This window comes from Nilaparvata lugens, chromosome 2 (genome assembly GCF_014356525.2).
Source record: "Nilaparvata lugens isolate BPH chromosome 2, ASM1435652v1, whole genome shotgun sequence".
Lineage (NCBI taxonomy): Eukaryota > Metazoa > Arthropoda > Insecta > Hemiptera > Delphacidae > Nilaparvata > Nilaparvata lugens.
The window spans coordinates 52,192,947-52,207,813 of record NC_052505.1 but is presented as its reverse complement, the minus strand read 5'-3'; the positions used below and the strand labels follow the sequence as shown (position 1 = coordinate 52,207,813).

General features: G+C 34.4%; 1 protein-coding gene across 2 annotated transcripts in view; it reads left to right on the top strand.

Annotated features, from left to right (window-relative positions):
- The first annotated feature begins 291 nt into the window (after nt 1–291).
- Nucleotides 292–14,867, top strand: part of LOC111052320 (microspherule protein 1) — a 104,516-nt gene continuing 89,940 nt past the window's right edge. The window contains exon 1 of one of the 2 annotated variants that reach the window (XM_039421476.1): nt 292–451. The gene's annotated coding sequence lies outside the window, so the exon portion shown is untranslated. The remainder of the gene's footprint in view (nt 452–14,867) is intronic. The other variant, XM_039421475.1, reaches the window with a different exon arrangement.

The window sequence follows — 14,867 nt, the reverse complement described above, 5'->3', positions numbered from 1 at the left end:
CTAAAACTATTGCAGTCACAAATGAAAAAAATCTTTTCTTTATTCATATTCAACCTATTTCATTATTTTTGCTCTCAAAGAGTTAACAATGAACTGCTCAATAAAGGAAAAATAATGCTTCCATGGAATAAGACATACAATATAGAAATAAAATAGAAATTGAAACTATGCAATGCATTTTTCCATAAGAGCCAATGTGTTACAAAATGACGAATCCCACAGCAATGCGGGTTGCCTATCTTTACCAGCTGCCTCACTTTCTTTGTTTTGCTAGTCCATTTCAGTTAGTATAGAGTTCAGTGGTCTTGAGTGTTGAGTATCTAGTGAATGTGAACACACGGACGGTTGAGTAGAATGTTGTTCTGCTTCAGTAATTAAATTGCAGTAACTACCATTTATTTCACGAAATTTTTGTGAATTAAGAGTTTTAAATATTCCAATCTATTATACGGTACGTATATTCACCAGCCACAGTATTGTGGTTGCAATATGAAAATATGCTTGGTAAGTTATCACTTCGTGATAAGTTAGTCCATTCTCGTGTTCGTCAAACTTTTGGGCTAAATTCAAGATTGGTTTTTATTTCCATCAAAGTTCCATAAATAATATTTCTAAAAATGATGAGTCAAATACATTTATAAGTATTTTTGGCCAAAGTGTACGTTCAGTGCCAAAATACCTGTCATCAAATTTTTGGTTGGGATCGATTTAGTATGTTATTTTGAGCACAAAATCATAAAAATTATACGGCGGTCACTATTGTTTTTAAAATAAACTAAGTTCAAAGAGGCACAATTTCACATGCATTAACCTATAGGTAGCAGCCATAAGTAGCCAAGGTTAGGAAAAGCTTTAGGTTAGAAAAGGTAACTTAGGTTAGAAACTTAGATTAGGAATATCATAATTTGATGATTTCGATAATCAAAATGGCTGCTACTTATAGGTTAAATGCATGTAAAATTGTACTACTTTGAACTTAGTTTATTTTATAAACAATAGTGACCGCCGTTTAATTTTTGTGCTCAAAATAACATACTAAATCGATCCCAACCAAAAATCTGATGACAGGTATTTTGGCACTGGACGTACACTTACACAGTATTTTTCAATTAATTTATTATGGTAGGTTGAAAAACTATGATTCTAGAACAGCCCAGTAGTATTTTATTTTGTCTGTGGTTTTCATGAGTGGAGGTTAGGTTCACTGTTCAAACCAGACATACTTTATCCTCCTTGGTTCGTTCTTAGGCCTAATATGGAATTGGTAGTTCAAAGTTTAAATGAAACGTTTTTCCTTTCTTTTTGTTTTTTTGAATAGGTCTCTGATAATATATTAAAAATTCGGGAGAAAAATTGTTTTTGTTTGTATTCAGAAACTTAACCTCAAAACTGTTTTTACAGTTTATTTTATTTTTATTTTGCTATGCTGCGTTAAGCAATATAAATTTATCAATGAACATAATTTTTCAATCATCGATATTTTCTTTTATAATATTATAAATAATGCGTGTACCGTATAGGTTAGTCTAAAGCTAAATGCTGAAATAGCCCACGTCTTCGGAAGATGAAGCCGTCCTATCTCCTAATGTTGAATCCGAGTTACAAATCTGTCTTTAATTGATGGTTATCCTAGAGATTTTTTTCTTTAAATTAAAAAATAACTAAGCTACGCTGATTTGAATGGAAGCTATCGTACCCGATAGCTAACGTAATAGCTAATGCAATAATAATAGGCCTATGCTAATGTAAAGGTAGGTCTTCGTTTGTGTGAAAACTGCCGACTTTGACGCCAGGCCAATTTGTTGCGTGATATTAATTTTGTCCAAATTTCAAATGTTCTGAGTGTTTTTATTATCTAAAATTATCAAAACATTTTCTTTAATAACATTATTATTGTAATTTAAAAGTAAATCTTGACCGCTCTCTTTGAAACATAATTGAATAGGCTAAAGTATAAGATAGCCTACTCGAGAGAATTTTTTATTTTTGTTGTGAATTTTCTTTCAATTCTTCATTTTAGTATTTTCTATTCTGTTAATATATTTACGTCCGTGCTAACTCAATTTAAATCAAGTTAAGAATATGATAATCTTATCTCCTACCCCCACTGGCGAACAAGAGTCATCTTATGCCAGTGTTTTTTCACTTGTAATCTATTATTACAGTTGCATTATTGTATTTGTCATGCTAGACTATTTGGTTTCTGTATATGTATTTATTAGTGTGAAATAAATTTTAATTTGAAAATAGAACATTCTAGGCTACTTAGATCAATTGGAATCCAGCCGATCTGAGATCCTCCCCTTGTCGTGGTCGAAGACAGCATTTATGCACAAACCTAAACCACCCCTACGATAGCTTTCATTCAGCGTAGCTGAGCTAAGTAAGGACCTCAAGCCTTTCTTCAAATTATAAAATTAATCATTTTTCGCATAACTATCAACAAATTATTGATTAAGACGGATTCAAAGTTTGCATATTTTGTTTGACCATTTAGATTATTTGACAAGATCCAGATCCCCTGTTTAGGTAGGTAGTGGATGCTATTTAACTATCTATCTGAATATAACATTGGGAGATGGGCGGCTACGTCTTCCAAAGACGAATTTCAGCGTAGCGTAGCTAAGAGTGTAAAGACCTCTACTCAGACAATACGCGCTTTATCTATAATATTATAAAGGAAAGAGACAGTCGACGCATGAACGGGATAGGAAATACACTAATGACGCATCATCACGCCTGAACTACTGAAAACTTTAACTTGAAATTTTGCTTAAAGATTCTGAATTTACCCTGGATGGACATTGGCTTATTTTAATTGCCATTAATCAATTAATTCTAATTTAGTAATTGGAACAAATCTATGCAATTTGTGATTCATAAGTATAAAAGCCCAACCAAACAGGGCATTCTCCAAGTGACTCCATTCCCTTAGTTTTTAGCGCGCGCGGTCAAAGGTTGAGGGTTCAAGACTAAGACTTAGCGAGTCTTTTTCTATATCTATACTATATTTATAAAGGGTTGGTGAAAAGTATAGAAACAGCTGAATATTTCATTTAAAAGGGAAATTTGAAGATAGGTCTGGTTGGGGATCCTATTTGAATAGAAAGAACTACTTTTTTGTCCCATCAAAATTTTGGTCCGCCATCTTGGTGGTACCGCCAATTGGAACCGTCATTTCGAAACGAACTTCATTCTTTTAAATTGGAAGGTGGTCATAATTATGATAGATGATTTCGGTACAGAACTACTTCAAGAGAAAATGAATGATGAAGAACACACATCGATATCTCGAACCGCTCAAATGTTATTCACATCCAGATATATTAATAAATCATCTATAACTAGTAGTTCTGTGAACAGTAGACCTCGCGCAGTTATAAACCGCAGCCTCCTCTTATACTGTCTGTCCATCAGAGTAAATCCTGTCTGTATGTCGGTGTCGGCTAGATATCGGAGTGAAAACGGCTAATGGCTGTTAGAGTTGGTGTATCAAAAATGCTAACATAAAAAGCTAATCTCCTTCAAGACATACTGGCCACAGGACAGCCCAAGTTCAAAGCAGAGAAAGTTCGAGGGACAATACTATGTTATTTTAGTTATTAATTGCATGCGTTATTGCACGCAATCAATAGTTCATTTATTTATTAATTCACAATGGAGACAACGGGTTTCCCCAAATATATCTCCTTAACAAATAAAAATTGTACAGATAGAAATGAAAAAGAAAAATAATGATAAAAATAATACGAACCTATGCAATAATAAATAAGTAATACAAACAACAAAAATAGGTACCAACTAATTCAAAAAGGAAAAATACAAAGATTTCAAATACTACTTATGAAAAAAGTAAAAACAAAACAAATTGAGAATTCAAAATTGCAAACTTATAAAAACTAAAGAATATAATAACAAATAATGAACAAAAATGTTATCAATAGAATAAATAACATTTATAACTGAACGACGTCCCAAACCATATGCACATCCACACTGATACACCAACTATTCATTTGATCAAATCATGGTTACACAAGATTTAATTATCATATAACGCTTTCCGGAATTTAGCGCGAGAAACCCAGAAGATATATAGGCGCCCAGAGAAGCTGTTCTTTGCATCAAAGCTGCAAAGTTCTTTGCATTCTATTTAATAGTGCATAAAAATTTCATTCAATGAAGCATGCAATTTATAGTCTACACAACTGCTGATTTTTTATCATGTTACATAGAGATATTGAATTGCATGCGTCATGGCATGCGATTTATAATCCACTCGACAGCTGATTTATGATGAATAATTCTATAGTCAGATTTTTACTCTAATATTGACGTATGAAGGAGGCTCCTTTTTCCTTTTATATTATCCTTGAAATGCAAAATTTCCAAAAACCTTGTATATACGTCGATGCGCAATTTAAAAAGGAACATACCTGTCAAATTTCATGAAAATCTATTACCCTGTTCCGCCGTAAATGCGCAACATTGCCTTCTAATCTCTCTTCAAAGTATCGTCCAATATATGAGCCACCATGACCGAAAGGGTCATGACCCTTATTATAAAATTGTTTCATAAACTACTATTATTCAATATGTGAAACTAAGTTCAAGTGAGATAAGAGCCCAATAAAATAGTTTTCTTATTGTAAACTAGCAGGTACCCGTGCTCCACAAGGGCCTAATTAAAAACTTGACAAACTGAAAACTTGGCCTATTGAAATCTTGAATGATTTAAAATAGGTCTATAACCATCCTTGGTGGATTGAGAATCTATATGTCAAATTTCAAGTTAATCAGTCCAGTAGTTCAGACATGATGATGCGTCGTTCGCAAATTTTCTATTCCGCATGTGTATAAGTCAGTTCTTTCCTTTTTTATTGACCGAGCGAAGTGAGATCTTAGATTCAAGTCGACGGTTTGGCATTTTTCTCAATGTTTAAATGTTTATATGTTGCGCATTTACGGCGAAACGCGGTAATAGATTTCCATAAAATTTATTTAATTAGGCACTTGTGAAGCACGGGTACCTGCTAGTTTACAATAAAAAAACTATTTTATTGGGCTTTTATCTCACTTGAACTTAGTTTCACATATTGAATAATAGTAGTTTATGCAACAATTTTATAATAAGGGTCATGGCCCTTTCGGTCATGGTGGATTATGTATTGGAGTATTGTACATGGAGTATTGGACGATACTTTGAAGAGAGATTAAAAGGGAATGGATATAACTATACTATCCAGGCATATTGTACAATAGGATATGATTTCTTCACATGCTCTGATTAGTGCTGGCATCAGTAGGTGGAACTGATGATCAGTTTTGCCAGAATCAAAATTACTATCCATGTATGGTGCCAACCTCTCCGACTTACAACTTTTTTTGAATAATTAAACTCACATGGCTAATTGACCGAGCGAAGTGAGGTCTAAGATTCAAGTCGACGGTTTGGCATTTCTAATGTTTAAATGTGTATATGTTGCGCATTTACGGCGAAACGCGGTAATAGATTTTCATGAAATTTGACAGGTATGTTCCTTTTTTAATTGCGCGTCGAATTATATACAAGGTTTTGGAAATTTTACATTTCAAGGATAATATAAAAGGGGAAAGGAGCCTCCTTCATACGCAAATATTAGAGTAAAAATCAGACTATAGAATAATTATTCATCATAAATCAGCTGACAAGTGATTACACAGATGTGTGGAGAAGCCAGTCTATTGCTGTATTTCCATAAGGTCTGTAGTTTCAATCAGGTACTTGTGGATTTGAATACTGCGTGAGGTCTACTGTTCACAGAACTACTAGTATTATCCTTGAAATGTAAAATTTCCAAAAACCTTGTATATACGTCGACGCGCAATTAAAAAAGGAACATACCTGTCAAATTTCATATTTCCTTTTAATTGCGCGTCGACGTATATACTGTCTTTAACCTTAGACTTCACTTCGCTCGGTCAATAAAAGGAAAAAATCTGGTGTGGCGCACTCACACAACTTTCCTTGCCGTTATGAAAATTGATCACCTGACGCTAGTGTTCCCGCGCATCTCAAGTCTACTACTATTCAAAGATCTGAGCCAGCTGTTGACAGGACAATAACGCTGGAAACACACGAGGTCTGCTATCTCTTCATAGTGAATGATTTAATAGAATCAACAGTTGTAAACAGTTTGCAATTGAAATAATCACATTTTCTCGAATTTCGAGCTTATTTTCAATTTTAGGTGAAAATGTTACTGAACATTGATTGTAGAGATTTTCATGCTCAATCTTTTCCACTTATTTTTTTTTGTTTGTTTAACCCTACAGAGACACACTTACTTTATGCTAACACAGTAGACACACTGGGGTGTTGAACACCCCAATTTAATTTTGCATTTTTCTTTGAAAAAATATGAAAAAAAACAAGTACTTGGACCATACTTCATCATTTATTAATCATTTTTGTTCCAAGTGCATACAGAAATCAAAAGTAAAGCACTGCTTATCAATATTTATACTAATTTTAGAAGTACGTATGCTCCGCCTAAGTGTTGGAGCTCCTAATCCGGTTTGAACGAATGGCTTGATCATTGCCAATGATAACTTCATCAAAAACTCACGTCTCTTCATGTTATTATTTTGAATCTCAAGTTGTAGAGAATCATAGCATTCATTCCAATCTGATCCATCATCCCATACCACATTCGTAGTGACAATACAAGTAAATCTTTGTAATAAAAGTATTTGATGAAAGTTGGGTGTTAGACACCCCAAACGAAGAACAAGATGAGCTGGTGACCTTGCAGAATGCTATTACTGACTGGAAGTGGTGGAGAGTAGTTGACAATACTACACACCTAATTTAGACTGGGCATAAATTTCCATCTGTTTGATATTGTCAACTGCAGAACAGAAATACAATCCCTGGGGTGTGAAACACCCCAGTGTGTCTCTTTAGGGTTAAATTGTATCTGAAGCCTGATAATTGGGAATATAAAATCAAACTTTGCATAGATGGGGCGGAGCTCCTGAAATTTTTACAGATATGGGACTTATGGCAGTTGATAGAGCTTATCAATGACTAATTTAGGTATGAATTTGATCAAAATCGTTGGAGCCGTTTTCGAGAAAATCGCGAAAACCCCTGTTTTTGACAACATTTCCGCCATTTTAGCCGCCATATTTAATTGAAAGTGATTGAAATTGTTCGTGTCGGATCCTTATATTGTAAGGACCTTAAGTTCCAAATTTTAAAGTCATTCCGTTAATTGGGAGATGAGATATCGCGTACACAGACGCACATACACTCATACACACACCACACACACACACACACACACACACACACACACACACCACACACACACACACACACACACACACACACCATACAGACCAATTCCCAAAAACCACTTTATTGGACTCAGGGGACCTTGAAACGTATAGAAATTCAGAAATTGGGGTACCTTAATTTTTCCGGAAAGCAATACTTTCCTTACCTATGGTAATAGGGCAAGGAAAGTAAAAATCGAGCCTCAAATTTTGACGTTCAATAACTTTTTTTAGTGTGCACCGAATTTGATGATTTTTCTTTAGTTGTGTTTGTTATGTTCAGGAGCAAGTTTATGGCCTATCAAATGTATGATCCGACTTCAAGACTCTTTCCTACGGTCCTTTAAAGTTTACATGTAATTCTTATGGGAAAAGATTTGTGAGCTGGCCACACACAGAAATAAAAATCAGCTGTTATAATCATTGCGTCATGTAACAGCCGTCGGTAGATCTGTTTTTACTTTCCTTGCCCTATTACCATAGGTAAGGAAAGAATTGCTTTCCGAAAAAAATTAAGGTACCCCAATTTGTAAATTTCCATACGTTTCAAGGTCCCCTGACACCAAAAAAGTAGTTTTTGGGTATTGGTCTGTATATATATATGTGTGTGTGTGTGTGTGGTGTGTGTGTGTGTGTGTGTGTGTGTGTGTGTGTGTGTGTGTATGAGTGTATATGCGTCTGTGTACAAGATATCTCATCTCCCAATTAACGAAATAACTTGAAATTTGGAACTTAAGGTTCTTACAATATAAGGATCCGGCACGAACAATAATTTCGATCAAATTCAATTAAAGATGGCGGCTAAAATGGCGAAAATGTTGTCAAAAACAGGGTTTTTCGCGATTTTCTCGAAAACGGCTCCAACGATTTTGATCAAATTCATACCTCAATTAGTCATTGATAATTCTATCAACTGCCATAAGTCCCATATCTGTAAAAATTTCAGAAGTTCCGCCCCATCTAGGCAAAATTTGATTTTAGATTCCCAATTATCAGGCTTCAGATACAATTTAAACATAACATTTCAAGTGGGAAAGATTGAGCATGAAAATCTCTACAATTAAAGTTCAGTAACATTTTCACCTAAAATTGAAAATAAGCTCGAAATTCGGGAAAATGTGATTATTTCAATTGCAAACTGTTGACAACTGTTGATTCTATTAAATCATTCACTATGAAGAGATAGCAGAGCTTGTGTTTCTATAGCGTTATTGTCCTGTCACCAGCTGGCTCAGATCTATGAATAGTAGTAGACTTGTGATACGCGGGAACACTAGCGTCAGGTGATCAATTTTCATAACGGCAAGGAAAGTTGTGTGAGTGCGCCACACCAGATTTTTCTATTTTCTCACTACTGCTTCACAAAATTTTGATTCTAATAACAATGCCGCGGTACGAATGACGTCCAAACTTAAGTCATAGAGCTCGAAATGCTGTAAATTTATAATATGTACGTGAAAATCAGCAGCAAGGAGATATACCAGTCAATTTCCCAACAAGCTGCATTCAACTATATCTAAAAATACAAACTGCTGCACAACTAACTAAGCACATAGGAAGTCCATATTGAGATATAAATAATGTAAATTCGGATTTTTGGATAATTTTCATAAAATTATAGTGCATCAGATTAAGCTAAGGCTAAGCACACCAGTGGAGGCGCGGCTTGGTGATACAAAGTGTTGATCTCATGGAGATTGCCTTATCACACCGTTCCACGCTATGCCCGGTTCAGTGAGTTCTTCCATTCAAACCAATAAGCAAGAAGCACCTGGATGCAAAATGCCGCATCGCGCCTCCTCAGGTGTGCATCCAGCTAAAGTCTGTAATGAGATACATTAACTATCTGGCGGTACGAAGTTCGCCGGGCCAGCTAGTACGCCAATATTAAGCTGCGTACACATATACGCGCTTCCAACCAGCACCGAGCACGCTCCGCCCTCGTACCGCCCTCGTACCGCCTTCGTTCCTCCATCGAACCACAGTCGCTCCGCCTACGCACCCATCATGAACGTTACGGAAGATGTTAGATCTTCTCGCGTTCCCCGGTCGAACCTTTGTTGCTCCTCGGTCGATCATCAATCGCTCTGCTGGAGTGACGTTCGGTTGCGGAGCAGAGCGAAAGTCTGTACGCACCTTTAGAGTGAAAATCAGACTATAGAATTATTCATCATAAATCAGCTGACAAGTGATTACACAGATATGTGTGGAGAAGCCAGTCTACAAAGACCTTAAAGAGATATAGACCCACAATGCCTATGCCTTCCCAATGATAGCTCTTACTTGAAATTGAAGGCCGCCATTGTGGTATTTTAGCACGAGATATTATATTTCACTTTTTGTGTAGTATATAGATAGTGTATTTTGTGTAGTATAGATATTATATCTATATATTTGTAATACTATAGACCAAAGGCATTGGTATGTAATAATCTTATAGGTTGCCCCCTCAATGGCCGATTTCAATTCCAAGTACGACACTAGCGCTGCATGTGAGTCTATGCATCTTTAAGTTCTTTGCCAGTCTATTGCTTTATTTCCATAAGGTCTATAGTTTCAATCATGTACTTGTGTATGAGAATACTGCGTGAGGTCTACTGTTCACAGAACTACTAGTAGAATTCAAGTATTTTTTTTTATTAACCGAGCGAAGTGAGGTCTAAGACTCGACGGTTTGGCATTTTTCTTAATGTTTGAATGTTTATATGTTGCGCATTTACGGCGAAAAGCGGTAATAGATTTTCATGAAATTTGACAGGTATGTTTCTTTTTAAATTTGCGTCGACGTATATGCAAGGTTTTTGGAAATTTCGCATTTCAATGATAATATAAAAGGAAAAAGGAGCCACCTTCATACGCCAATATTAGAGTAAAAATCAGACTATAGAATTATTCATCACAAATCAGCTGTTGAGTGGATTAAAAAACGCATGCCATGGCGCATGCAATTCAATATCTCAATGCAACTTGGTAAAAAATTAGCAGCTGTGTAGACTATAAATTGCATGCCTCATTGAATGCAATTTTTATCCACTATTAAAATAATAGGTTGCAAAGAACTTATGATGCACAGACAACTAACAGCTTGTCTGGGCGCCTAGATGTCTTTTGGTTTTCTCGCGCTAAATTCTGGAAAGCGTCATATGATACTACCATACTAGGTATTGAATCTTGTGTAAGCATGATCTGATCTAATAAATAGTTGGTGTATGAGTGTGGATGTGCATATGGTTTGGAACGTCGATCAGTTATAAATGTTATTTATTCTATTGATACAATTTTTGTTTATTATTTGCTATTATATTCTTTAATTTTTTATAAGTTTTGGAATTTTTGATTCTCAATTTGTTCTATTTTTTACTTTTTTCATAAGTTTTTGAAATCTTTGTATTTTTCATTTTTGAATTAGGTGGTATTTTTGTTGTTTGTATTATTATTTTATCATTGCATAAGTTTGTATTATTTTTATCATTATTTTCATTTGTGTGTACAATTTTTATTGTTAAGGAGACATATTTGGGGAAACCCGTGTCTCCATTGTGAATAAATAAATAAATAAATGAACTATTATATATATATTATATATATATATATATTATATATATATATATATATATATATATATAATATATATATATATAATAGTTCATTTATTTATTCACAATGGAGACAACGGGTTTCCCCAATATGTCTATATATATATATATATATATATATATATATATAATATATATATATATATATATATAAATTAAAACAGGAGACACGATATAAATAGATTGAAAACACTTAAAAACTTACATTAGAAATAGGGGAAATTTTCGGAGACTGTGTCTCCTTTCTCAACCGAGAAGACTGCAGTTTTTTGAATCCAACGGTTGTGTGACCACCGTTTTGGATTCAAAACTGCAGTCTTCTCGGTTGAGAAAGGAGACAGTCTCAGAAAATTTCCCCCATTTCTAATGTAAGTTTTTAAGTGTTTTCAATCTATTTATATCGTGTCTCCTGTTTTAATTTTTATTACAAACTTTAAAGTGTCTTCTGTTATGTGCTCTATATATATATATAAGCGTATGGTGTCGCAGTGGTTGGGGCAACAAAAGTCAAGAGTAAAAAAATAGAGCCTACCAATTTGGATTTGTCATAACATGAAATATTAATTAATAAACATGAAACTAACAACTAACAATCAGTTTTTCTCAGATTAAGATTAAATGCCGTTCAACTCCCTCAGCCAGAGGCCTGCTGGCCTCCTCATCCGCCAGGTGCAATCTAGGCAACCCTTCAGGAAAATGATACAATGTACATGACGAGACAATGTGGTCCATGGTTTGAGTATCTCCACACTCGCAATTTGAGGACTCTGAAAATCCCCAAATATGCATGCTCTTATAGCATCTTCCCTGGCCAGTTCTGAACCTCTTTAGGCGAACCCACTGCTGTCGGGGCAACTCAAATCCAGGAACTCTGCTGCCTGGATCAGACACAAGCTCTTTATTTTTCACCTCCTGAGATTCCCACATACCAGACCACTTCTGTGCTGTGGAGTTTGCGAATCCTGCTTCATAGGGGTAAAGCCAGATTGGCTTTCTGAATTTCAGGCGCAATGCAGCAGGAGAATCTGGATGCGTGCAATAACGCATGTAATTAATAACTAAAATAACATAGTATTGTCTCTCGAACTTTCTCTGCTTTGAACTTGGGCTGTTCTGTTGCCAGTATGTCTTGAAGTAGATTAGCTCTTGATGTTAGCATTTTTGATACACCAACCCCAACAGTCATTAGCCGTTTTCACACCGATATCTCGCCGACACGACATACAGACGACAGGATTTACTCTTATGAACAGTATATAAGAGGAGGCTGCGGTTTATAACTGCGCGAGGTCTACTGTTCAGAAAACTACTAGTATAAAATATGTATAAACTGTTTTTTCAAACACGCTGCATTAATTTTCATTCGAATATATTTTGGGTACAGCTGTAAAGAATCTCATAATACTTAGTAAGTTTATGACTCAGTAAGTTACTCAGGAAGTTTATGACTGAATGGTAAGAGGTGGAGCTTGCAACACCAACTAACCTATAGACACTTTGTGTAGACAATATAAGAAATGTTTTGTTTCTCCTGATGCATGAATGGATGTTTAATATCAGATAAATATTGATAATGGATAATGATGGAATTGATAGTTTATTACTGCTTTTGGAGAATGGAGTACTTTACATGTACTGGGTACAACTCAGATATTGAGTACTGGGCACATCGTTTCTGCAAAGCTCCCCTCACCCCAGACAATCTTTATAAAACATTATAATAGGGGATACAGCGGAGATACTAGAATAGAATAAGAATAGAATAGAATAAGTTTTAATGTAACCGCTTCTGAGGTCTTCAGAAGCATTACCTCCGTCACAATGTACAGCAAATGTCACACATACAATACAATAATTGGAAAGATACTATTCTAAAAGAACTACAATATCATGATATATTAATATCATGTCCAAACAAAGAAAGGTATTAAATATATATATATATATATATAATATATATATATATATATATATATATATATATATATATATATATAATATATATATATATATATATATATATTATATATATATATATATATATTAAAAATAAATAATATACTATTAGTAGGGATGAGTCACTATAAGCTGTTATCACTGTAAATGGCTTGTCAATAACACTGTCACTATCGGGTCTAATTTTGTTGGCTCTGGGAAAAAATATACCTGTCATAGATAGGATAAAACATCAAAATCATTTGAAATCCTTTAAACATTGCACTGAATTTCTATTCTTTAGTAATTAGAATGATTTTCATAGTTGTGTGAGCATATTAAGGGAATAACAAAATCACTATCTTAAAAATATGGATTTTATTGTATTACCCTTGAGTCATGGTGTCCAATATATTGGACGATCCCTATTTCGGGAACCAGGAATGCTATCAACTTGTAAATTATGTCAAAAAATATGTTCCATTGGAATGTGCATTTAACAATTTTTTTTGATGTCAGATAAAAAAGCGTGACCGAAAGGGTTTAAAGCACGAGTTAGATGTAGAGTTAAGACACACAAGTGAGCGAGCGTAGCGAGCGGACGCTTGTCTTAAACACCTCACGAGTGCTTTAAAGACCTTATAAAACTGTTGTATACACTATTTTATCTACGACCACTCAAGCAAGTATCTAGGTACTTGTTTTCTTGTTGTAAAGTTAAAAATCAACCAACTAGCTACATGGTAAAAAGGTTGATTTAACAATAGGTGGAAAGCTACTCAGAGAGAGTGAACAGTCAACTTGAAATGCTGAAAAAAAGACAAACTGAAAACACGCCGTACTGAAAACTTGATAAACTGGTAACTTGATGAACTGAAAACATGAAGAACTTGACAAATTGAAAACTTGAAATACTGTTAACTTGACGTACTGAAAACTTGACCAGTTGAAATCTTGTTAAAATAAATACTTAACTTTGTGAAAACTTGACAAACTGCACCCGGCTGCCAGCATCAAGATTCATGTATTGTCAGAACACTTCAACAAAAATGCAAGACATAGTCAACAATTCAATAAAAAATTTTAAAATTAACAATAAACGTTTATAGTCATCATAGTCACATCGTAATATATACAAAAAGTAAGACAAAGATCAGCAAATTCTATATCACATAAGAAACATTTTTAAAGCAGGTATATCACAGTTGAAAAAATAAAAAGACATCACCACAAATCCTCATAACCATATGGACAGCAGTCAATTAGAATCTTTTTAATACAAACCTTAAAACTACTATCACATTCTTTAATATGAGCAGGCAGTCTATTAAACAACCTCTTTCCAAATTCATCAAAACTTTTTAAGTTAAATGGTAATTGCACTGTGATAATCTAAGTGCTTCTGCTTATCTTATAAAATGATTGTGAATATTACTATTTATGGGTAGGATGGATAGATTTTTTCTGGTATACATCAGACATTCATACACATACAAAGCATAAACAGTCATCATATTTAGTTTTTCAAACAGAGGTCGACAATGTGCTCTACTATCTACCTCACAAATGATCCTTATGACCCTTTTTTGTACAACAAAAATTTTCTTCATATTGGTATAGAGAAAATCTTTCCCCAATGCCAAAATACCATACAACAGGTGTGACTGAATGTTAGCATGATATACAGCTACCAACACATCAATGCTAACAATTTTTCTTAATATACATACCATAAAAATATCTCTAGATATTTTCTTCACCCAATAAAACAATATGATTCTCCCATTCCACATTACTCTGCAATGTGATGCCGAGAAATTTGACATAACTAATATCTGTCCTTTCAACCAATGTCAAAATCTAACAACTAGGTCTTATCTTTATTGAGACATAGAAAGTTAGCGCTGTCCAGTCCTCAATAGTCGCATTAATCTGCCCCAATTCATTCAAATTGGTAAAAAACTTTCACACTTAATCTGGAATACCAGATCATCAGCCAACATAAAAGCTTTAATA